The sequence below is a fragment of the Marmota monax genome, unplaced genomic scaffold (genome assembly GCF_021218885.2).
Source record: "Marmota monax isolate L192 unplaced genomic scaffold, Marmota_monax_Labrador192_F-V1.1 WCK01_AAM20220418_F8-fsc00083, whole genome shotgun sequence".
Classification (NCBI taxonomy): Eukaryota; Metazoa; Chordata; class Mammalia; order Rodentia; family Sciuridae; genus Marmota; species Marmota monax.
The window spans coordinates 4,508,353-4,534,759 of record NW_026692848.1 but is presented as its reverse complement, the minus strand read 5'-3'; the positions used below and the strand labels follow the sequence as shown (position 1 = coordinate 4,534,759).

Below are 26,407 nucleotides of genomic sequence, written 5' to 3'. Positions count from 1 at the left end.
GGGCCTGGCTCTTAGGTGGACAGTGTAGCCGAGCGCTGAGGGTGAGTCGAGGGGCACACTAACGTGTGGCACCCACACGTAGAAGGAGACTGGGAACCCAGAGTGGGCTGAACAAAGTCTCGAGTCCCCATGCACTGGGCTGAGACGGGACAAGGCGACAGGGGCCTGGCTGGAGACCCCAGCAAAGCAAGGGTGGCAGGAGCCAGCTTTTTACCAGGCCCCAAGGCATGGCCTGTAGGTGAGGAGGGAGCTGTTCCCGGTGCTGAACCCAGGTGAGCCCAGGTGAGGAGGTAGGGGCAAGGACCCTGAGCCACTCCCACCTTTGTGTCTCCCACTGGCAGCAGCATTGGGAAACGCTGCGATGCATGTTGGGGACAAGAAGTCCTTGCAGAAAAATACACTTGCCACAGGGCCATTGACATGCTCCTTAAAAAAAAAAGGAAAACAAAAAAGAAAGAGAAAACGTCTAATTATTAGAGAAGACTTCAGCTCCATCCTGGGGTCTCTGCAGATTCCTCCTGTCCCGGGATCAGCCGTCCCCAGCAGGTGCTTGTGAGGGCAGCAAGTGGCCATGAGCTGCCACCAGCGAGCACTTGCTCTGTGTGGTCTTAAAACATGGCAAGTCCTCTGAGCTGTCACTGGGTGTGGTGCCTCACAGATTTCTTTATTTTGATGAAGGATAGAAGAATTCTCAGGGAGGGATTTCCATTTCTTTGCTGTGTCTCTATGACAGGTGCTCCTGAGGAAAGTCAGTCTATCTACATTAAAAAGAAGCCCTTGCCCCAGTCCAGCCACGGACGCTGACCCTCCCCTTTGCGCACCCACCACGGTGGGGAAATTTCTCTCCTTGTTTTGCTAAGCAAGACCCCTTCTCTGCACAGTGATGAGTGTTCTTGTTTCCTATGCATATTTAGGAGTAAAAACAAGGTTTCATGTACCTCCCTCCCCAGATTAATATTTACCTAATTGCATTATGGCATAGATCAGAGTAGAAAGCAAATTCCAGCTTCCTTCTGACTGTCCAATAGTTTCCAATCGATCATGTGGCAGAAAAATGATTGCAAAAGCCCAGGTCAAGAAAAGGGCTGGGGACATAGCTCAGCTGTGGACTGCTTGCCTAGCATCTGTGGGGCCCTAAGTTGGAGCCCTAGCACTGCAGGGGAAAAAAAAAAAAAACTCTGAGTCTCTAGGGTGTGTGGTGCAGTGAGCCCTCATCAGGAGGGGCCTGACAGGCCATCTGTGTGGTCCCAGCCCTAGGCACCTTGGGTTATCTTTGTCGGTGGGAAAGCTTTTAGCCATCCTTCTGATCCAGTTCAGACCATGTTTCCTATGCCTTCCTTTCCTTATCTCCCTGACAGTCCGGGTCTCCCTTCCTGTGGCCTGACAGCTCCTGATCATATCTCTGAAAGCACTTGTCACGAGATTGGCTGCTTGCTTCCTGGCCTCCATGAGCAAAAGTGCTCTCATCTGTCCAGATGTTCCCAGGTCCTGCTATAAAGGGTTAATCTGGAACAGCTGAGTGTTAGCAGAAGGCACAGTTTGGGCCCCACTTTACTGCCAGGTTGTGTAAGTGAATTTTAGAAAGTTTAAAACCATGTCTTGAGCTAATGTCAGGTGCATGCATTCAGCAGTAATGAATTCATCCTAAACCAGGTATTCTTCACTTTTATACAAAAGTCTTTTAATTGGGCCATTAGAAATTCTTAGCTAAATTATTTCTTCATGTTGCCGTCAAAGTCCTGGTTAAACACTGGTTAATCAGAGAACTTACTAATAGATAATTTTACTGCCATCAAGACAAGTCCAGCCAAGGCAGCTATTGTTATGGTGCCACCATTTCAGGTGAGTCCCTGGTCCCCTAGGAGAGGGTGGAGATCTAGACAACAAGCTTCTCCATCAAAGCCAAATGAGGGCTGTGCCTGGCTCAGGAGCCGCCAGGGCAATAATACTCTGCTGCGGCCAAAAGGACAGGAACTCCCAGCAGCCATCATGCCCTGCTGTGCTTCAGCACCCACCTGGGCCAGAGCGAGTAGTCCCTCAAGAGGGGACAGGTCCTTGGCATTTGTGCAGACATCAGTGAGGTGTCCTGCCCCACGTCTCTGGGGACTAGAATGTGTGGGACATCTGCAGCATCTGGGGAGTCCAGAACTTCCTGCTCACATCAAACCTTAAAAACTAACCAAAAATCAATCACAAGTGGGCGTTAATCCCAAGCCAAACATTTTTACGGGAAGTTTAGGTAGAAAGGTGTTTGCTTGATCAACCAAGCTTGAAGTCCCCTGGCCAGTTTTTATGTCCTTCTCCTTTGGCATGATGCAGCTGTGCCAAAGGGCAAAGCGTCTAAATATCTTGGTTTCAGATTGGGGACACAGCTTTTGGTTTATTCTCTTAGTGGATGGTTTAAATAATATAATATTTTATTAGTAATTGAGGATTTGTGAGTCCTTTCACTGATGATGTGGATGAAGTTCAATTTTTTTTAAAAAAAACAGTTTTTGATCACGGCCTTTCATTTGGCCTTCCTAGATTTTTATTTGTGTGTTTCTTTTGGGAGGGAAGAGTGTAAGGGAAGAGATCAAACAAAAATTACTGCATCAATATTACTGTCTTTGAGTAACAGAACACGTGGGTTCTCGAGGGTACAGCATGTGGAAATTAAACTTGGGTTTTGGTTAGATCAACTGCTTGTTCGCCTCCTAGGTGACTTGGTCAATAAAAGTAGCTGAGACAGTGAATGGCTCTTCGAGCGAGTTTGCATCCCTGTATCTTACAGAATCTCTAGAACATAACAGAAGCATGGCTTACTCAGTAATGCAGCAGGAAGATAGAAGGGAAGAATGAAGGAGAAGAGAACGAGGTGGTTTTGTTGATTATAGCTTTTTATCCCCAGTGGAAAATGGGTCTGCCCCCACTGGGCCCCTTGTTCGGGTGTATTCATGCAGTCTTCTGTTCTGGAAGCAGTGGCCTCCCTCTGCCAAATCTCTGTGGCCGCAGAGTCCTTGGGAACACGCTGAAGCTTCCCAGTTCCTGTTTGTGATACCATGGAGCTGGCTCCAGCAAAGCTCTGAATGGTGTCATTGTGAGAGCTTGCAAGATATTTAAGATGCTAAGAAGGCCGCATTACCAAAGAATGCCTTTAAAGAGAGGAAAATTAAATGACCAATAAAAAAGGAATCTTCACAAGTTCCTATTGTATCTTAGAAAAAGAAGGGCTGATGTATTTAGGTCTGAGTCTTCAAGGTCTTCGGAGGGTGCCAAGCTCTGGCTCCCGCCCTCCCCCTCCGTGGGCCTCCTGGCTGAAATCTAAGCCCAAATTAATGAATCTGCTTCTAAGTTGAGGAAGGAACAAGTAAACCACAGCTGTGAGTCTCAGTCACTGGGGATTTCTGTTTCACACCCAGCCAGGATGGAGTCCTGAAATTATTTGATTTGGGAACAGGATGAAAAAATTGATGATATCTGATTTGTAGATTAGCCCTGGAGGGGGAAATACTAATTTCAAATATCATTCGTTTTCCTCTTTATCAAGTCTCTTCAAGCTGTAATGAAATTAACTGAGGACTGAGTCCAGCTTGTAAACCTCAAAGGAGTTTGTACACTGAACTGGCAAATTAATCTGAGAACAGCCCAACAGTTCAGCGTTTATTTAGTCAATATTCAGTGAATCATCAGGGTTGATTTTTATTTGTCCATTTATTTATTGAAATATTTCCAGTCAAGGATGTATCTTGAGACTTATTTCTCATTTCCAAAATCATGAATTTTCAACATAATTGCAGTTTTTTTTTCCTCTGACGAAAACCCAAACTATTCAAGTAAATGTATTTACAAGTTAAACTTAGCAAATGATTTTGAAGAATTAGAACAAGACTCAAGAGATAAGAAATACTTTCAGTTTAGTGGAGGAGTTTCTCGGGGAGTGCTCCCAAATGTCATGTGATTAACATGATATGAGATACTATACAATAAATAGAAATTTATTATTAATATATTAGCTGTTAAAATTATGCATTAAACAGGATCTCAGAACTGAAGATACCATCCTTTCTGGTTTTCGAATGTGTTGTAATTGGGATGTTATTACTGCACGGTACTCCTTCTTAACTTTCTGGGATTCTGTGTACTATTCATTCATTAATGTATTCCGTCAACCAAGAGGCCATAGAATGCAATATGTTTGGGTAGAATTCTGAACCCGTCTGCTGGGCTTGAATCCTGGATCCATCACTTATCAGGGTGAACTTGACCAAGTCACTTGAACCTTCTGAGCCTGTTTCTCATCTGTTCGATGATGAGGATGATAAATGAGAAGGTCAAGTTCAGGTTTAGATGGCAGCTATAGTAAGCCGACTTCATCAGTGTCTGGAACACAGAATGCCCACATGAGGGGTGGTTGTTATGGCTACTGCTGGTGATGTGGGACACAGGCACCGTGCGTTGCACAAGGCATTAAACGTGGCCAAGACTAAGTCACCACCTTCAAGGAACTCGCCTTGTAGTGAGGGTGTTAGTCAGGTCTCCATCTCTGTAACTAAATACCCGAGAAAATAAACTTACTGGAAGAAAGATTTACTCCGGCCCATGGTGTCAGATGTTTTGGTCCCTGTTGCTTGACTCCATTGCCAGGGTCCTGTGGTGAGGCAGAACATCATGGAGGGAGCTCACGGCAGCAGAGGAGCTGCTCACCTTAAAGCTAGCAGGAAGCAAAAAAGAGAAAGGGGGAACGGGGCCAGAGATCCAGCCTCCTCTTCAAGGGCACATACCTAACCACCTGAGGACCTCCCACTAGACCGTAGCTCCTCAGGGTTCCATAGCCTCCCAGTTTCACCAAACCTTTAGCAGCATGGGTCTTTGGGGGACATTTAAAATCCAAACCACAACAGTGACATAAGCCATTAGAATAGCATAGCATTAAAATTTCACAGTGCGAGTACATAGAAAGCCCCAAAGTTGGAAAACGTTGCCTGAGAAGGTCAGTGAACAGTTTGCAGAGGGAGAAGCCAGCCTCATGTGCACAGAGCCATGATTGCTTCTCCACGAGGAGAAACAGGGCAATTATTCCCCATGTGTTTGATGTGTAGCAAACTTTGGGTCAAGTGAATGAATAAATGAATGGAAAAATGGACAAATGGAATTGCAGTCAGATGTACACTGGCCACAAGCAAAGAGGGGCTTCTGGACTCCTTGGCTGGACCTGGAGAATACCGACACTATGGTAAAGGAGGCATATTTATCTCTGGTCCATCGTAGGCCAGATGTTCATGGACAAAACATTAGACACTCTCCAGCTCAATAGAAATCAGGGGCTCCACGGAGCCTAAGATCAAAGAATTCGTTGCTAGGCCTGAAATCTTGGACTCTTACCTGGGAGGCCGTGCTCTCTCTCACATCCTGGGCTTAAATGACTGCAATTGGAGAAATGAGGTTCAGGAGAACTAAAATATAAAAGGAAAGGAACGAAAGAGCTTTGGTGGATAAAGGACAAGATGTTCCCAGAGACTAAAGAGAAGGACTCCTGAAGGGAGACTCCCAGAGAGAGGCGTCCTCAGGAGACAATTTTCTGAAATGACACTAATCATAGTCACTCGTGTGCCCTGCTCTTATGAGGAACAAGCAGAATGTGTCTCCTGCATTCTGCTCTTGGAAACGTACCTTGGGATGACTTGCATCCTGAGAAGGATAACGAGGTGAAATCTTTGGGTTTTAATTCTAATTAGGGACCCTGGTGCCCCCCATCAATGACAAATCTTCTTGGATGCTCTGTGGTCCAGTTTGAGAAAGCTGTCACCATCTCCAGGGTTGTGAAGTCCCAGGATGGGCCACAGAGGAGAGGGCTCCAGAACACGGCTGCCCCCCCCCGCAGCGGAGCCAGCGCTCCTCAGGCTGCCCTGCAGGCTCTGTCCTGCTTAGATGCTGCAATAGTTTCTGCCAAAGCTTTTAATGAAAGAGAGTCAAGACTGCCCCCTAGAGCAGCTCCTTTCCTCCTCCCTCAGGGGAGTGGGCTCTGGACTTTCCAAGTTCCCAGCTGGTCAAAACTCTCCAAGGGAAGTGCAGGTCTGACGGTGCGCCAATTTCATATTTTACCAACAAGACAAAATAGATAAAACTGTCACCTCGTGCATGACATCATAACACTAAAAAAGGAAAGAAAGCTGACTTTGGCAAAATAGGAGGACGTTTATGACTGTGTTTGGCTCCCCAGGAAGCTCTCTTCCCAGTTATTGTTTTCTCATTTCACCACGAACCTAGGAAAATTTTGGCCAGGATCACTAGTGGTTCCCCGAGCAGTTTCTGTGTCTGATCTCAGGACGGATCTTGCATTTCCTCAGCCTGACAGTCAACCGTGACTCTTCATAGTCAGCAGAAACTATTCCCAACCTAAGGACTTCACAGTCCTCGAACAAATGAGTCTCTCTTCCTTCTTTTTCTAAAAATGCTTCTGTGGCACGCACACTCTTGAGCAGTCTCCTTCCCCCTGAGAGGTCTGCTGGCTGCGGGCCCCTGCTGAGGCAGGACAAGCCTGGAGGTGGGCTGGGCTGCAAGGGCTCCCAGGACCCCCATCTGGAAGTGCTGTGCCCAGCTGGGTCCTGGCGGCTCTGCTTGGTCCTCTGCCTCAGCTCCCGGGTGGACCCTTGGCTCAGAACTCACACCAGCCTGGCCACTGGCTTTGCTCAGCAGGTTTGTGCCATGGGGTTTGCTTGCCATCTGGATGTGGTTTTGGGGCATGGTGTGGGTCACCCACAGATACATCCAGGAGTTGCGCTGTTCCAGGGGCAGCAATGAGCGTGGGAAAGGAAGCCCCTTCTCTGTCTCTTCCACATGTAACGGGGATTTTCCTTAATCCCTGTGATCTACCCAGATGGGGGGCAAAGTTTATTGGTTTGAGGGGTTTTGGAGTTGGGGTAAACTTGCCTTTTTCAATTAATTAATTTTAATTAGGTATATATGACAGTAGAATGCATTTTTATTCATTGTACACAAATTGCAGCACAACTTTTCATTTCTCTGGTTGTCTTTTGACAATGGTTGAGAAGTTGCCTTTGGAGACGGGATTCCTAAATGGCCACATGTCCTTGAAGGTTGGTCTTGACATGCCGGGCTTTGCTTTTGGCCTCAGAATGCTCTTGTTTGTGAGCACTGTATACGGTGACAGTGACTAGAAAGAAAGGCATTCTTGAGAGGTAATTATGGAATGAACGGAGCTTTGATCAGTAATGCTATTTCTGTGCTCTTTAGCTTGAATGATACAATTAGGTGCTCTTTGTTTGGTTTTGAAGAACCTATTCAAGAACATACTTGAAACATAGGAGTAAGTGGATCTATTGAAATGTACTCATCATTCAGCTCTTGATTCTTGGAGGCAGGAATTGTGTCCCACAAACCCCTTAACATATCAACAAACGCCTGCCAGACCTGCATTGTATGAGGCACCCCCCCCCCGACCCCTGGACTCACAAGAGACAGCCTGTGTTAACACGTGAGCACAACTGTGAAGCGCACCAAGTCGGCTGTGACCTCCCCAGGAAGCTTGGCTCGCACGGCCAAGGAGGCAAACATGGCTGGACCCTCTTAGAACGATGGAAGACTTCTACTTCTAGCCTATGTCTGGGTTCATGAAAAGAAAAGGTGTCTCCAGAGCAGGCCCAGGGTCCTGCTGGGGGGCAGAGCCGCCCCCCACCCCCCGCGCCTGCCAGGTAGGTGGAACTGTGACCACCATCAGAACAGGCCAGACCTGCAACCGAGAGACAGAACAGGCCCAGTGGCCTGAGGAAGGGTAGAGCCGCCCCCCCCCCCCGCACCTGCAAGGTAGGCGGACCTGCGACCCACTGGCAGTACAGCCCCAGAGGCCTGCAGAGGGGCAGTGCCGCTGCCTGCACCTGCAAAGTAGACAGAACTGTGACCACCCACAGAACAAGCCTAGCGGCCCGCAGAGGGACAGAGCCGCCGCCCGCGCCTGCGAGGGAGACTTTGCAACTATACAAGACCAATATAAATATATAGGGGGAAAATTCAATAGCACAACAGTTTCACTAAGTAGAAAGGAACGCAAACAGTATGAAGAGACAAGGAAAGAAAGGACCACAAGCAATGCAGGTCAACTCAACGTTAGAAGAGGTAATAGCTGCAGCAGATGGAATGTCAGATAAAGAATTCAGGATATACATGCTTCAGATGATCTGGAGTCTCAAGGAAGACATCAGACAGCAAAATCAGACAATGAAAGATCACTTCAACAATGAATTACATAAACAAATCCAAGAAGCAAAAGATCAACTACACAGGGAAATAGAGGTTATAAAAAACAAACAAACAGAAATCCTAGAAATGCAGGAAGCAATAAGCCAACTTAAAAACTCAATTGAGAATACTACCAGCAGAGTAGAACACTTAGAAGACAGAACATCAGACAATGAAGATAAAGTATTTCAACTTGAAAAGAACATAGACAGCTCAGCAAGACTGTTAAGAAACCATGAGCAGAACATCCAAGAAATATGGGATAACATCAAGAGACCAAATTTAAGAGTCATTGGGATACAGGAAGGGACAGAGTTTCAAACCAAAGGATTGAGCAATCTATTCAATGAAATAATACGAGAAAACTTCCCAGACTTGAAGAATGAGACAGAACCCCAAATCCTAGAAGCCTACAGGACGCCGAATGTGCAAAATCATAAGAGACCCACACCTAGACACATTATAATGAAGATGCCCAACATACAGAATAAGGAGAGAATTTTAAAAGCTACAAGAGAAAGGAAGCAGATCACATTTAGGGGTAAGCCAATCAGGATAACAGCTGATCTTTCAACACAGACTCTGAAAGCTAGAAGATCCTGGAATAACATATTTCAAACACTGAAAGAAAATGGGTTCCAACCAAGAATTGTGTTTCCAGCGAAATTAAGCTTCAGAATGGAAGATGAAATTAAAACCTTCCACGATAAACAAAAGTTAAAAGAATTTGCAGCTAGAAAACCATCTCTTCAAAACATCCTTGGCAAAACATTACAGGAAGAGGAAATGGAAAATAACAATGAAAACCAACAGTGGGAGGTAGGACACTAAAGGGGGGAAAATAATCAAAGAGGAAAACAAACCATGTTTAGTAACAGAAATAAACAAATATGGCTGGAAGAACAACCCATATCTCAATAATAACCCTAAATGTTAATGGCTTAAACTCACCAATCAAGAGACACAGGCTAGTAGAATGGGTCACAAAACAAGACCCAACAATATGCTGCCTACAGGAGACGCATTTGATAGGAAAAGACATACATAGGCTGAAGGTGAAAGGTTGGGAAAAATCATATCACTCATATGGACTTCGGAAACAAGCAGGAGTATCCATACTCATATCAAATAAAATAGATTTCAAGCCAAAGTTAATCAAAAGGGATAAAGAGGGATACTACATACTGCTCAAGGGAACCATACACCAACAAGACATAACAATCATAAATATATATGCCCCAAACAATGGTGCAGCTATGTTCGTCAAACAAACTCTTCTCAAGTTCAAGAGTCTAATAGACCACCATACAATAATCATGGGAGACTTCAACACACCTCTATCACCACTGGACAGATCTTCCAAACAAAAGTTGAATAAGGAAACTATAGAACTCAATAACACAATTAATAACCTAGACTTAATTGACATATATAGAGTATACCACCCAACATCAAGCAGTTACACTTTTTTCTCAGCAGCACATGGATCCTTCTCAAAAATAGATCATATATTAGGTCACAGGGAAACTCTTAGACAATGTAAAGGAGTAGAGATAATACCATGCATCCTATCTGATCATAATGGAATGGAACTGAAAATCAACGATAAAAGAAGGAAGGGAAAAGAATACATCACTTGGAGAATGAACAATAGGTTACTGAATGATCAATGGGTTATAGAAGACATCAAGGAAGAAATTAAAAAATTCTTAGAGATTAATGAAAACACAGACACAACATATCGGAATCTATGGGACACATTGAAAGCAGTTCTAAGAGGAAAATTCATTGCTTGGAGTTCATTCCTTAAAAAAAGGAAAAACCAAGAAATAAATGATCTCATACTTCATCTCAAAATCCTAGAAAAAGAAGAGCAAAACAACAGCAAAAGAAGTAGAAGGCAAGAAATAATTAAAATCAGAGCTGAAATTAATGAAATCGAAACAAAAGAAACAATTGAAAAAATTGACAAAACTAAAAGTTGGTTCTTTGAAAAAATAAACAAAATCGACAGACCCTTAGCTAGGCTAGCGAAGAGAAGAAGAGAGAGAACTCAAATTACTAACATACGGGATGAAAGAGGCAATATCACAACAGACACTTCAGAAATACAGAAGATAATCAAAAATTATTTTGAATCCTTATACTCCAATAAATTAGAAGATAGTGAAGGCATAGATAAATTTCTTAAGTCATATGATCTGCCCAGATTGAGTCAGGAGGATATAGACAACCTAAACAGACCAATATCAATTGAGGAAATAGAAGAAACCATCAAAAGACTACCAACTAAGAAAAGCCCAGGACCAGATGGGTATACAGCAGAGTTTTACAAAACCTTTAAAGAGGAACTAATACCAATACTTTTCAAGCTACTTCGGGAAATAGAAAAAGAGGGAGAACTTCCAAATTCATTCTACGAGGCCAACATCACCCTGATACCTAAACCAGACAAAGACACTTCAAAGAAAGAAAACTACAGACCAATATCTCTAATGAACCTAGATGCAAAAATCCTCAATAAAATTCTGGCCACTCGGATACAAAAACTTATCAAAAAAATTGTGCACCATGATCAAGTAGGATTCATCCCTGGGATGCAAGGCTGGTTCAATATACGGAAATCAATAAATGTTATTCACCACATCAATAGACTTAAAAATAAGAATCATATGATCATCTCGATAGATGCGGAAAAAGCATTTGACAAGTACAGCATCCCTTTATGTTCAAAACTCTAGAAAAACTAGGGATAACAGGAACATACCTCAATATTGTAAAAGCAATCTATGCTAAGCCTCAGGCTAGCATCATTCTGAATGGAGAAAAATTGAAGGCATTCCCTCTAAAATCTGGAACAAGACAGGGATGCCCTCTCTCTCCACTTCTGTTCAACATAGTTCTCGAAACACTGGCCAGAGCAATTAGACAGACGAAAGAAATTAAAGGCATCAAAATAGGAAAAGAAGAACTTAAATTATCACTATTTGCAGATGACATGATTCTATACCTAGCAGACCCAAAAGGGTCTACAAAGAAACTATTAGAGCTAATAAATGAATTCAGCAAAGTGGCAGGATATAAAATCAACACGCATAAATCAAAGGCATTCCTGTATATCAGCGACAAATCCTCTGAAATGGAAATGAGGACAACCACTCCATTCACAATATCTTCAAAAAAAATAAAATACTTGGGAATCAACCTAACAAAAGAGGTGAAAGACTTATACAATGAAAACTACAGAACCCTAAAGAGAGAAATAGAAGAAGATCTTAGAAGATGGAAAAATATACCCTGTTCATGGATAGGCAGAACTAACATCATCAAAATGGCGATATTACCAAAAGTTCTCTACAGGTTTAATGCAATGCCAATCAAAATCCCAACGGCATTTCTTGTAGAAATAGAGAAAGCAATCATGAAATTCATATGGAAAAACAAAAGACCCAGAATAGCAAAAACAATGCTAAGCAGGAAGGGTGAATCAGGCGGTATAGCGATACCAGACTTCAAACTATACTACAGAGCAATAGTAACAAAAACAGCATGGTACTGGTACCAAAACAGGCGGGTGGACCAATGGTACAGAATAGAGGACACAGAAACCAATCCACAAAACTACAACTACCTTATATTTGATAAAGGGGCTAAAAGCATGCAATGGAGGAAGGATAGCATCTTCAATAAATGGTGCTGGGAAAACTGGAAATCCATATGCAACAAAATGAAACTGAATCCCTTTCTCTCGCCATGCACAAAAGTTAATTCAAAATGGATCAAGGAGCTTGATATCAAATCAGAGACACGCCGTCTGATAGAAGAAAAAGTTGGCTACGATCTACATACTGTGGGGTCGGGCTCCAAATTCCTCAATAGGACACCCATAGCACAAAAGTTAATAACTAGAATCAACAAATGGGACTTACTCAAACTAAAAAGTTTTTTCTCAGCAAAAGATACAATAAGAGAGGTAAATAGAGAGCCTACATCCTGGGAACAAATCTTTACTCCTCACACTTCAGATAGAGCCCTAATATCCAGAGTATACAAAGAACTCAAAAAATTAGACAATAAGAGAACAAACAACCCAATCAACAAATGGGCCAAGGACCTGAACAGACACTTCTCAGAGGAGGACATACAATCAATCAACAAGTACATGAAAAAATGCTCACCATCTCTAGCAGTCAGAGAAATGCAAATCAAAACCACCCTAAGATACCATCTCACTCCAGTTAGATTGGCAGCCATTATGAAGTCAAACAACAACAAGTGCTGGCGAGGATGTGGGGAAAAGGGTACACTTGTACATTGCTGGTGGGACTGCAAATTGGTGCAGCCAATTTGGAAAGCAGTATGGAGATTTCTTGGAAAGCTGGGAATGGAGCCACCATTTGACCCAGCTATTCCCCTTCTCGGTCTATTCCCTAAAGACCTAAAAAGAGCATGCTACAGGGACACTGCTACATCTATGTTCATAGCAGCACAATTCACAATAGCTAGACTGTGGAACCAACCTAGATGCCCTTCAATGGATGAATGGATAAAAAAAATGTGGCATTTATACACAATGGAGTATTACTCTGCATTAAAAAATGACAAAATCATAGAATTTACAGGGAAATGGATGGCATTAGAGCAGATTATGCTAAGTGAAGCTAGCCAATCCCTAAAAAACAAATGCCAAATGTCTTCTTTGATATAAGGAGAGTAACTAAGAACAGAGTAGGGTCGAAGAGCAGGAGAAGAAGATTAACATTAAACAGGGATGAGAGGTGGGAGGGAAAGGGAGAGAGAAGGGAAAATGCATGGAAATGGAAGGAGACCCTCAGGATTATACAAAAGTACATACAAGAGGAAGTGAGGGGAAGGGGAAAAATAATATAAGGGGGACAAACGAATGTCAGTAGAGGGAGCAGAGAGAGAAGAGGGGAGGGGAGGGGAGGGGAGGGGAGGGGGGATAGTAGAGGATAGGAAAGGCAGCAGAATACAACAGACACTAGTATGGCAATATGTAAATCAATGGATGTGTAACTGATGTGATTCTGCAATCTGTATACGGGGTAAAAATGGGAGCTCATAACCCACTTGAATCAAATTGTGAAATATGATATATCAAGAACTATGTAATGTTTTGAACAGCCAACAATAAAAAATTTCAAAAAAAAAAAAAAAAAGAAAAGGTGTCTCTCACGAGGGTGGTGAGTCCCAGACATCTGCTCAGTCGTTCTTTTTGTATTCTGTATTTACCAAGAACCTTCTGTTTACTGACTGTTGGGGACACAAAGATAGAAGACAGCTCCCATCTTCAAGTCTAGTAAGAAGACAGGGGTGTAGACAAATCACATGATCTTGCATTATGTAGTAGGAGTAGCATGGAAGGTCCGTCTCCAGAGAGTGAAAACAGGGGAGTTGATGGAGATCAAAGGACAAATGTAGAGAGGAGAGGAGTGTGTGTGTGTGTGTGTGTGTGTGTGTGTGTGTTCACATGCAAAGTGCATGTGTTCATGTGCATGCACGGGCCTATGTATATGTACATGGGTGTTCACGTGTGTACGTACGTGTGTGCATATAAGGGGGCAGCCCAGGAAGGGTTGTTACCAACATTTTTTGACACTTAGACTTCTTTTTCTACAAATTCATTTCTATGTTTTGTACTCCAACAATAGCTTGATGTTATGGATTCTTAGATCTGGGAAGAACACAAGGGCACTCAAGGCCCACACTGCAGGAGTTGAAGCTAAAGAGTGCCCTGCTTGAGTCTGTGGAATTTCCCCCCCAAAAAAAATATGTGGACACTTAAACGAGGTGGGGCATTCGTGTCTAAACTCCTATACAATCAAAAAATCCATGTATAATTTTTAAATTTAGCTATGTAAAATCTTTATTAATAGGTGTTTGCAGTTTATTGATTTTTCTTAAAAAATATCAAGTTGTAAATTTTTATTACAAATTACAACTGAAGTTCTAAAAGATCTCAATTTGAAAGATATGAAACAAATAAAAAATCTTCAACAGTCTATTAAAAAAAACAGACTTTAAAAAGATACATTTGCCATTACCAAAAAAGAGACAACTTTAGGTAAAAATAATAAAAACCCCATGCTGCACGGACAGTGAGGATTATTTATTTATTTATTCATGTTTTATTTGCTCTTTTTAGTTAAACATGACAGTAGAGTGTATTTTGACGTACCATGTATACGTGGAATATGACTTCCCATTTTTGTGGTTGTGCATGATGTGGAGTTACACTGGTTGTGTATTCATATATGAACATGGGAAAGTTATGTATGATTCATTTCCATATGTCTTTCCCATTCCCATCTCCACTCCCTTCCCCCCACACCACCCTGTCCAATTCTGTCAACCTTCCATTCCTCCACCCTCACCCTCTGCCTACAGTGAATCAGCATCCAATATGAGAGAGAACATTGGCCTTTGGTTTTGGGGGGGTTGGCTTATTTCACTTTGCATGGTAGTCTCCAGTTCCATCCATTTAACAGCAAATTCCATAATTTCATTATTTGTGGCTGAATAATATTCCATTGTGTATGTATACCATTTTTTCTTTATCAACTCACTACTGAAGGACACCTAGGTTGGTTCCATAGCTTAGCTATTGTGAATTGAGCTGCTATAAACATTGATGTGACTTTGCCACTATAGAATACTGATTTTAAGATCTTTGGGTATATAAGGAGGAGTGGGATAACTTGGTCAAATGATGTTTCCATTCCAAGTTCTCTGAGATATCCCCATACTGCTTTCCAGAGTGGTTGCACCAATTTGCAGTCCCACCAGCAATGAATGAGTGCACCTTTCCCCCAAATTCTCACCAATGTTTATTGTTACTTGTTTTCGTATTGCCATTCTGATTGGAGTGAGATATGTAATCTCAGTGTGGTTTTAATTTGCATTTCTCTAATTACTGGAGATGTTGAACATTTTTTTTTTCATATATTTGTTGAGCTATCATATTTCTTCTTATTCTTCTGTGAAGTGTCTATTCAGTTCCTTTGCCCATTTATTGCGTGGGTTACTTGGTATCTTTTTGGCATTAAGTGTTTTGAGTTCTTTATGAATCATGGAGATTAATGCAGGTGGTAAAAGTTTTTCCCCATTCTGTAGGTACTCTCTTCACATTCTTGATTTTTTTTCTGTGGAAGAAGCATTTTAGTTTGAAACCATTCAATTTGTTGATTCTTCATCTTACTTCTTGTTGAGGAATTTGGTTCCTAAGCCAACATGATGGAGAGTTGGGTCTACTTTTCCTTCTAGTAGGTGGAGGGTCTCTGATCCTAAGTCCTTGATCCACTTTGAGTTGAATTTTGGGCAGGGTGAGTGATAGGGGTTGAATTTCATTTTGTTACATATGGATTTCCAATTTTCCCAGCACCATTTGTTGAAGAGGCTCTCTTTTCTCCAATGTTCGTTATGGTGCCTTTGTCTAGTATGAGATAACTGTATTTATGTGGGTTTGTCTCTGTGTCTTCTATTCTGTACCACTGGTGTTCATGTCTGTTTTGGTGCCAATACATGCTGCTCTTTGTTACAGTAGTTCTGTAGGATAATTTAAGGTCTTATTGTTATACCTCCTACTTCAATTTTCTCTCTGGGAATTACTTTGATTATTCTGAGCTTCTTATTTTTCCAAAGGAATTTCATGACTACTTTTTCTAATTATATGAAGAATTTCATCAGAAACTTAATAGGAATTGCATTAAATCTCTATAGTGTTTTTGGTAGTATGGCCATTGACAACATTTATTCTGCATATCCAAGAACATGGGAGATCTTTCCATTTTCTAAAGTCTTCTTCAATTTCTTTCTTTAGTGTTCTGTAGTTTTCATTGTAGAGGTCTTTCACCTCTTTTGTTAGATTGATTCCCAATTTTTTTTTTGAGGCTATTGTGAATGGGATAGTTTTTCAAATTTCTCTTTCAGTTGATTCATCGTTGACATATAGGAATGCAATTGATATACGGGTGTTAATTCTACATCTGCTGCATTGCTGAATTCATTTATGAGTTCTAGAAATTTTAGTCTTGTGGATCTTCTAAATGTAGAATTGTGTCCTTGGCAAATAGTGAAAGTCTGAGTTCTTCTTTTCGTTTTTGTATCACTTTAAGTACTTTCATCTAATTGTTCTGGCTAGAGTTTCAAGGACAATGTTGAATAAAAGTGGTGAAAGAGGGCAGTGTTTCAGTTTTTAGAGGAAATCCTTTCAATTTTTCTTCATTTAGAATGAGTTGTCCTTGGGTTTAGCATATATAGCTTTTATAGTATTGAGGTATGTTCCTACTAGCCCTAGTTTTTCTAGTGCTTTGAACATGAAAGGATGCTGTATTTCTTAAATGCTTTTTCTTCATCTATTGAGATAACCATGTGTGTTTTTTTTATGTGTTGAATTACATTTATCAATTCCCATATGTTGAACCAATCTTGCATCCCTGGGATGAACTTGATCATGGTGTACTAACTTTTTAGCATGTTTTTGTATGCAGTTTGCCAGTATTTTATGAAAAATTTTTGCATCTATGTTCATCAGGCATATTTATCAGAAATTTTCTTTTATTGATGTGTCTTTGTCTGGTTTTGGTATTAGGGTAATATTAGCTTCATAAAAGGAGTTTGGAAGGGTTTCCTCCTTTTTTCTTTCATGGAATAATTTGAGGAGGATTGGTGTTACTTCTTTGAAGTTCTGATAGAATTCAGCTGATAATCCTTCTGGTCCTGAGCTTTTCTTGGTTGGAAGGCTTTTGATAGTGTCTTTAATTTTATTGCTTGAAGTTGATATGTTTAAATTTTCTATGTCCTAATTCAATTTGGGTAGGTCATATGTCTATAAATTTGTTAATGTTGTCAAGAATTTTTCTTTTATTAGAGTATACATTTTCAAAATAGTTACTGATTACCATCTGTATTTCAATAGTGTCCATTGTGATATTTTCTTTTTCATTATGAATTTTAGTAATTTGAGTTTTATCACTCTTTCTCTTCATTAGCTTGGCTAAGGTTTATCATTTTTATTCATGTTTTTTTTAAAAAACAACTTTTTGTTTTGTTAATTTTTTGAATTGTTTCTTGTGTTTCAATTTCATTGATTTCAGCTCAATTTTAATTATTTCCTGTCTTCTACTGGTTTGGGTGTTGATTTGTCTTTTTTTCCTATGGCTTTGAGATAAATGTTAGGTTATTTATTTGTTGAATTTTTATTCTTTCAATTAATGAGCTCAATGCAATAAACTTTCCTTTCAGCACTGCCTTCAGAGTGTCCTGGAGATTTTGATGTGTCATATTTCTATTCTTATTGACCTTTAAGTATTTATTTTATTTCATCCCTGATTTGTTCTGCTATTCATTTGTCATTAATTAGTGTATTATTTAGTCTACAGTTGTTAGAGTAGCTTCTATTTTTTATTTTATCATTGATTTCTACTTTCATTCCATTTTGATCGGATAGAATGCAGGGTATTATCTCTATTTTTTGTTTGTTTGTTTTTGCTAAGAGTTGCTTTGTGGCCTGAGATATCATCTGTTTTAGAAAAGTATTCTTGTGCTGCAGAGTAGAAAGTATATTCAGTCACTGATGGATAAAATATTCTATATATGTCTGTTAAGTCTAAATTATGAATTGTATTTTTTTAGTTCTCTAGGCTGTTTTATTTATATTTTGTTTAGAGGATCTATCCAGTAGTGAGAATGGTGTGTGGAAGTCACCCAGTATTATTGTGTTGTGGTCTATTTGATTCTCGAAGTTGAGAAGAATTTTTTTTTTTTTTTGATATATGTTGATGCTCCACTGTTTGGGGTATAAATATTTAGGACTGTTATGTCTTACTGATATATCATTCCCTTAAGAATTATGAAATGGCCTTTTTTGTCTCTTTGATTAACGTTGGCTTCAAGTCCACTTTATCTGATATAAGGATAGAAATCCCTGCTTCTTTATGCGATCCATGTGAAAGCTATGTTTTTCCCATCCTTCTACCTTCAGTCTCTGGATATCTTTGCCTATGAGTTGCGTCTCTTTTAGACAGAATATTGTTGTTTTTTAATCAAATATGCTAGTCTGTGTTTTTTGATTAATGAATTTAGGCCATTTACATTCACTGTTGTTTTTGAGATATGATTTTTATTCCCTATCATTTTGAGTTATTTCTGAGTTTTAATTAGTGTCCCCTTTGATTGACTTTTCTTCTACTATAGTTCCTCCCTTTGCTGGTTTTCACTTTTGTTTTTTATTTCTTCTTCAAGAAATATTTTATTGAGTATGTTTTGTACAACAAACTTTCTAATTGTGAATACTTTTAACTTTTGTTAATCATGGAAGATTTTTATTTCATTGTCAATTCTGAGACTTAATTTTGCTGAGGATTGTATTCTTGGCAGACATCCATTTCCTTTCAGAGCTTGATATAGATTATTCCAAGACCTCCTAGCTTTGAGGGTTTGGGTAGAGAAATCAGCTGAGATCTGGAATGGATTCCCTCTAAACATGACTTGTCATTTTTCTCTGTAAGCCTTTAAAATTCTACTCTTATTCAGTATGTTAGGCATTTTCTTAATAACGTGCCTTGGTGTGGGTCTGTTGTAATTTTGTATATTTGGGATCCTGTACACCTCCTATATCTGATTTTCCATTTCATTCTTTAGGTCTAAAAAATTTTCTGGTATTTATCATTGAAAAAGATTTTATATTCCTTTGGGTTGTATCTTTGAGTCTTCATTTATCCCAATAAATCTTAAGTGTGGTCTTTTCAGGTTATTCCATATTTCTTGGAAGTTCTGTTCATGGTCTCTTAACATCTTTTCTCCATGGTCAACTTTGACTTCAAGATTATGTATTTTGTCTTCATTGCCCAAAACTCTGTATTCCAAGTAGTCTAGTCTGTTGGTGATGCTTTCCATTGAATTTTTAGTTTGGCTTATTGATTCCTTTGTTTAGAGGATTTGTTTGATTTTTTTTTTTTGTTTTCCAGAATCTCTGTTTCTTTATTAAAGTGATCTTTCATTTCGTCTATTTTCTCTCTGATCTCACTCCTTATATCATCCTTTACTTTGCAGATTAGCTTAACTATATACATTCTAAACTCCTTCTCTGATATTTCTTCACTGTGTTGGTGTTAAATTCTGTTATTGAAGTATCATTTTTGTTGTTGTTGTTTGGGGAGATTTGTTTTCTTCTTGTTTTTGTATCTACCCATCTAACAGTATGAATCTGAGGCAGTAGAGTTCTACCCTGTAGACTTACAGTGTCCCTGAAAGTTTCCAGTACCTCACCATTTAGAGGAAGACAAATAATAACAACAACCAACACAAACAATATATAGCATATAACCCAATAGTTCCTGCTATGATACCTACAGTGTTTTCACAGTGAATAAACATGATATGATAAATTATCACCTACATTGAAAACATTAAGTTTTAAAAATTGTTTAAGATTTCAAATGGTGGACAGGAAGAGAAGGGATGTGATGTAAGATGTGATGACTATGAGGGAAAAGAAGAGAACAGAAGTAAAAAATTCAAGGAAGAGTGACAGAGAGAACAATAGAGATTGGCTGTTAGTAGAATAAAAGAGAGGGAGATATTCAATGGAAACAGATAAATGAGAGAAAACATATATATAAAGTAAAATTTAAAAAAATAAAAATGAAAGAATATAAAACAAAACTGAAATATATTATTCAAACTTCCTAGTCCTCAAAAAATTGACCCATGAAAATTAATGATTTCAAAGATGGTAGAAATGAGAAAAGAAAAAAGAAACCAAATATGAATATGTATAAATGTCCATGAACCATTAAGGTCACAATTACACAGAGAAAATACAGAAAGAGGGAGAAGAAAAGTATCTTGAGGAGAAGTTAAAGAATTATTTCTGTTGGAGTTCAAAAGATTCTCAGCTTCCCTTCTCAGCAGTGTTAGGTGGGGTGGTCTGGAGTGTGATGCTTGCTCCACCCTCAGGGAGGGTTGCTGGAGTGAGAGAGGTGATCCTGTAGTTGGAACACTTGGAGGTGGGGTGTAGGCTTAGGTAGACTCCATGCTCTTTGCTGAATGCCTGTTGGTCTGGAGATTCTAAATAAGCACATCTCCAGGGCCCAGCAATTTCCCATCTATGCTGGAAGACTGAACCCCAGCATCTCCCCCTGGGTTCCACTCCTGTGGTAGAGGAGCCAATTCTTATTCCACCTGTGGACCCCAAGATTCCTGGTCTCAGGTTCAGTCTCCAAACTCACTCTGGCCCACACCCACCCTTTTGAATTCCCAGCCAGGCTGTCTCTCCCAGCTCTTCCTGAAAGCAGCTGCATTGCAGGGGGAGAGGGAGATCTGGGTAGGTTTGGTGACCAATTTACCCCCTGTGTAACCGCTCTCCATGTTTGATCTTCTCCTGGTCACTTAGGCACACTCTATGTCATGGAATGTGGGTTTGTCAGCTCTGTGTTTCAGCCAAACTCAGGTTTGCCAGGAATTTGCTCCCTCAGCTGCTGGTTCTGGTACCACAGCTGCAAAACAGTTCCTGCCTCTGTCCACCACCTGTCCACTGGGAGAGGTGTGGTTTCTTTCCCACACAAGGCTATTGTGCAGGAGCCTTTCCGTTAGGTCTGGCAGTGTCTTTGATCTCTAAAACTTCGGTACTCACAGCCTCAGTCCTCCTGAATATCCAGCTTCCTTTAATTCCACGTTGCAGGCGGAGGGACCACTCTGGTGCCTCTTGCAGCAGCAGAGACTGTGGTGCTGGGATTTCGTCCTTATTTTATCATATCCAACCTCCTGAGTTCCCCATCTGCTTTGAGTGTCCAGTATCAAATTCCAGTACTCCTTCCCCGATTTGTTCCTGTTGCCCCACCTTGCTGAGAAGCTGCCTGTTTTCTTGGTTTCATACCTGGGGCAGCCGGGAAGGCGGCTGCTGTGTTCCACGACTTGAAACCTCCGCAGGTAATTCTTTGATCTGGTCAACAGGCAAAAGAGAGCGCTTGAGGCCCTCAGCTTGGCTCTGGTCCATTTCCTGTGTGGGAATGTCACACTCATTTCCTCTGTTCAGATGAACGGTGGGTTCATCAGTGGGTAGAGGTGGTGAGCTGTCTCTTGCTGTGTGGCCTCTGGTGGAGGGATTCTCAGCTGGCGGCCTGGTGCCATGCCTCTGTCCCTTTGGCATCCTGTGGCTGAGGGATTTCTGGGTGTCTGTGGGTGCTGATGCTGGCCTGGGTCTATCTCCTTGGTTTTCCTTAGCCTTCTCCTCGCGCTCCTCTGTGCTGTCTTTGAAGCGGGGCCCCTGGGTCTCCCTGGACTGCCTGCACCCTGGCACCTAACTGCTGGAGACTGTAAACTCCTGGGGCCTCCGGGGACGTCAGGTGGTCCTCCACCTGAGGTTGGGACTGGTGTTGCTGGCCTGGGCTTCCGCAGCGCCCTGGGCTCTTGCCTCCTCTCCCTGCTCTTGCTGTTCTGCTGGTAAGTGTGCCGCACCTGTCTGCAACCTTAGGTCTGCTGTGCATTTCCTGCCCTCAGCTGGGAACTCTCCAGGGCCCGACACCAGTGACCACATACACCCTTTTCTCCTCCCAGGGCCAACCCCACCCTGTTTCCAACTGGGGCGCTGGGAAGGTACTTCCTGTGTCCTCCGTGGCAGTCTGTGTGGAGGTACACCTTTGGTGTCCTTCCTGCCCACGAAAGCATATCCACGTAATACAGGGACCCATTTGACTGTGCCCAAGACCTTCCTTGTAATGACTGTGTGCCCAGATGCAGGAGCAAATGTGAGGCCTGGGACATGCCTCGTGCTGCTGTCTGTGGTGCTGGGCTGGATGTGGTCAGCGCTGAGGGATGGGGGCTTTGGGGTGTTGGTGCGGGGCTCCTGGTGGTGACAGTGACCAGGTAGGAGTGATGAGGACCAGCAGATGGAGACTAGGCTGGCACTAGATGGGCTGCTCAGGACTCTGGCATCCGCTCTGCACCAGTGCACCAGTGCTACCCATCCATCTCCTAACTTTTGACCCCCAAAGCTATTGATTGCATGAACGGCCAACTAACACATGTGTATGTTCTGTGTAAAATAGTTAAGAACTAGCTGAGAAGTCGCTTTGGACTGCCGAAGGCAATTTCCTGTTATGTTTGTTTACTTTCTCTCAAATGTGGGTGGTGTCATATATACAGTCTGTGCTTGTGTGCATAAGTTTGATGATTTTTAACTTTTTATAATAGGTCTGTATGTATTTTATGGAAGTAAATGATGACATAGACTATTATCTGCAAGTATCTTATATATTCATGACATACATATCTTTTTGTTATTTTTCCATGTTTCTAGGCTGTGTGGTTTGACCAGGAGTTTTCTTCAGATTGTTGAAAAAAAAATCTACCTATTAGTGAACTCTGAGAGGTCCAAACCCATGTTTTTCAACGGTCAGCTGTTTACGATATCTCTGCAAACAGCCTCTGACATTTTCCTCTGTCTGTGGAAGAAGTTGAGGGCAGGACGAATTGAGGCAGCCTGACCAAGCTTGTCCAATTTCAGCTTAGAGCAGGTGCTCAGAGAGGGAGGGAGGACTGGTCAGTTCTTGAAGCTTTGCAAGAAGCTCTGTCTCTCAGGGAGGCCGCCATGGGGTGAGCTTGCTCCTTCTGGGCACCAGTCCCACCCTCCAAACTGGAGGTCCTCTGCGGCATTTCAGTCTCAGTGTTTCAGGTGCTGATGCACATGGGCTGCTCTTGGCGGGGCTCTGCAGAGACTTGGGACTTCTGGGGAGAGGAGCTCATTAGGAAACAGCCCTCTGATTGTGGAGGGGGAGAAGACCCGCTGCAGGCTTGGGAGCTACAGAAGTTCGTAGCGCCGCTCAGTCTGAGTGGGGAGGCCTCAGACCAGGGGGCTGATGGTGTAACTCACACTTGGGCTGAAGGCTTGAGAACCTGGGGGAGCACTTGTATGGGTCCTGGAGTTCACAGGCTGGACGGCCTGGGGTTCTGGTCTCCAAAGGCAGAAGAAGGGCACTCCGGCTCTGGAAGAGAGAGTGGGAATCTGCCCTTCCTCTGCCTTTTGTCCTATCCAGGACCTCAGCTGATGAATAGTGCTTCCCCACCCCCATAATGAGGGGGGACCGTCCCCACTCTGTCACTGATTCACATGACACAATTTCCCTCCAGAAACACTCTCACAGACACACCTGCAGCAGCCCAATGATTCTCTCCAAATGCCAAACCTCTGGGCTTCCCTTTCAACAGAGACCTGGGCTCAGAGCCCACCACAGCATTGAGGTGATTAATCCAGTGACTGAGCCTGAGTAATGCTTTACCCGCTCCCTGGGCATCCCTGAATCCAGTGCCACTGACACCCAAATCAACCTTCACACACGCATCCTCAGCTTCCTTCCTTCCCTCCCTCCCTCCCTCCCTCCCTTTCCTCCCCCTCCCTTTTCTTCCCCCCTCCCCAGTACATCCACACCACAGTGGCCTCCCCGTGGAGTCCTCCTCCTCTCCTGCACCACCTTCCTGCTCCCACCCGACACAACACTGTTAGGACTCTTTTCCATGCAGATCTTCCAAGTGGTGCTCCCTTCCGCGCTGTGCATTTGGCAGGAACTGGTGGGAAGCTGGTGCCTCTCTTGTTCTTATGGACCACGGTCTGCCTCTTCTCCATCAGATGAGCAAGCAAAGAGGTAAACCCACCCGCATCTCTGAAGCACATGCCACCAGGACTTTCCAAAGGCTGCCTCCTTTCCTTCTTGTGGGCAGTACCGGAGCTAAGTGCTAACAGCTTGCGTGTTACTGTCTCTCTCCGGTGCACTGAGCACCACTCCTGTGACATTCCCCTCCAGGCGAAGGACCTCAAGCACTGTGCCCTGAGCCTTGATGCCCTCATTTATTCCCTCACCTCCCTCGCAGCTCTGTTCCTCCCACCCCTGCCTCCCACTTTCACGATCATCTCCTTGTACTTATTATTATCAATGACCACACTCCCTACAAAAATCTTTAATTAAAGCATCCTGTTCTGCGATCCAGCCTCTTATCTTTCCAGCTCACTCACTCTGGTGCCTCAGCGTCAATGGGAGCTCATCTAACTGAGCCCTGCCAATCGCCTAAGCTGCCCTTTCCATCCCCCTCCTCACCCAGCATTGATTTCATGGTCCTTCGCCACCGTGACACCCCGGGACACATCCTCGGTGCTCTTTCTCCTCTGTCCCTCCATGTAACCCCCAATCGCCCCCCCTCCTCACCCAGCATTGATTTCATGGTCCATTGCCACCATGACACCCCGGGACACATCCTCGGTGCTCTTTCTCCTCTGTCCCTCGAGGTAACCCCCAAACAGACCTGCGATTTTGGCTGAATCCACCTCTGTTAACTGTGTGTCCACAGCCTGCTTCATGTGGCCTGGGGAAAACTACCTGCTTTGCTGTGGGTGGGAAAGATCGTCTCACTTTCGATGTACCCTGGACATGGAGTGGTGTGCAGCCCTGCCTGGTAGCTCGAGTTCACCTGGCCCCCAGCTCTGTTCCTTCCTTCCCTGTCCAGCCGCCATCTCACATCTCTCCTTCCCTCTCTGAGTGCCCAGCATCATGGCTGTCCTTCTCAGTCTCAGCTAGGAATCTACTTCTTTCCTCTGGAAAAAGAAAATGGAAGAAATGTACGGAAGGGTTCCTCGGGTTTTCACTATCAATCTTTCCATCTGGAATTGTAGGCTCCGTGCTTGTTTGATGGCCCACACTTCAATCCAACCAGGTACTCTCTCCAGGCTTCTGGAAGCCCTCCCTGGTCTTCTCTTCCTCTCCTAGTCCACCTTCATCCTGCACATTCAGGTCAGCCAACGGCCGTTCCAGAAACACACACTTGGAAATCTGCTAGTTCCCCTCCCACCACAACACCCAGCCCAAGCACCTCTGACTCCTCTGAGGCATTGCTGCAAACTCCAGACGAGGTGAGATTAGGTTGGCATTAACCCTGAAGTACCAGTGGCAGACACCAGGCAAACGTTTACTCTCTCTCCAGAAGAATCCCGGAGGGAGATTCCAGGAGCCCTATGGTGACTGCATGGTTTTCAGGCTCCTCTACCTTCCTGCCGCACCTTCCTGCAGTCTCCCTGGCCCACGAGGCCTGCACCTCTTCAGCTGTCAAGTCTACATCTCTGCCCGAAGCAGGAAGACCAAGGATGGCAACCAGGACACATGCCCCACACTTGTCCCCCTCGCCAGCAAAGTTCTCAGGAACCCACAGCAACCTCTGACCCTGTCTTGCCTGCATCAGGGCAAGTGAGTAGGTTTTAGGTGGCTGCATTCCTCTTCAGAAGATGTGTCAGATTCTCTTCCTGAGTGAGAGAAGGAGAAGAGACGGGTGGGTGACTTGCCGTGCTTGATATATCCTGTGTGTGTATGTCACCAACCCACTCTCCATATGGCAGTCGGGATGGTATTTCAACTTGTGAATCAGAGCATGTCCTGCCCTGTTTACATTATTAAGCAGCTCCCCATCACACTGACACCGAAACCAAAGGTCTTTCTCTCGCCCTCCCAGCTCTTGGTGATCTGGCCCCCAGGGAGCTTCCCATCCTCTGTCCCCTCGGCCTCTCCTTCGGCACCCTCTCTTTCCCCAGGACACCAGGCTCACATCCACATTCCGTCTGTGCACTTGCTGATTTTCATACCTAGAACATCCTCCCCCTCCTTCACATCTCCTCCCTCTCTTCAGCCAGATTCCTGCTAATCTCTTCCTTTCTTTGCCTCTCTCACACAACTGTCCTGCAGTCTCCCTCCTCCCCTCCACCTTCCCGCCACCACCACTGGATGTCTTCCACCGCATCCCGTCCACTGTGTTTATTTGCTTACTCCTCACTGTCTGCCATTGCACCAGCCCCAGAGCTCCATGAAGGCTGGATTAACATCCTACCCCAATTCCCACCCACTCCATGTAGGGCCGAAAAAAATCTGTTGAAGGAAAGAATTCCTGAGTTCTAATGTGGAGGCATTGGTTTTACTTTTTTTGTCAAATCTAAAAAACTAAGAACTTCTCTAAAAGAGGGAAAACTTCTAAGATGCTGTTGTTAATGTTCTCATAAGATTAATGGTATTTACAAATCACAAGACAATGGAAAACTTTCCAAATTTCAGCTCAATTAATGTCTTTATTTGCAAAAGTGAGATTTGTGATCCTAATAGATAAGAGGTTGTCT

At 43.0% G+C, this 26,407-nt stretch overlaps 2 long non-coding RNA genes across 6 annotated transcripts in view; one reads left to right on the top strand and one right to left on the bottom strand.

Moving 5' to 3' along the window:
- The window catches only part of LOC124095962 (uncharacterized), a 134,942-nt gene that overhangs the window by 80,456 nt on the left and 28,079 nt on the right, over window positions 1-26,407 (top strand). The gene's annotated exons all lie outside the window — the stretch shown is intronic.
- Window positions 4,553-5,833, bottom strand: LOC131424358 (uncharacterized). Its single transcript, XR_009227229.1, has 3 exons — window positions 5,653-5,833; window positions 5,365-5,435; window positions 4,553-4,630 (listed from the first exon to the last, which is right to left on the bottom strand). It is a non-coding gene; the product is annotated as an uncharacterized LOC131424358 (long non-coding RNA).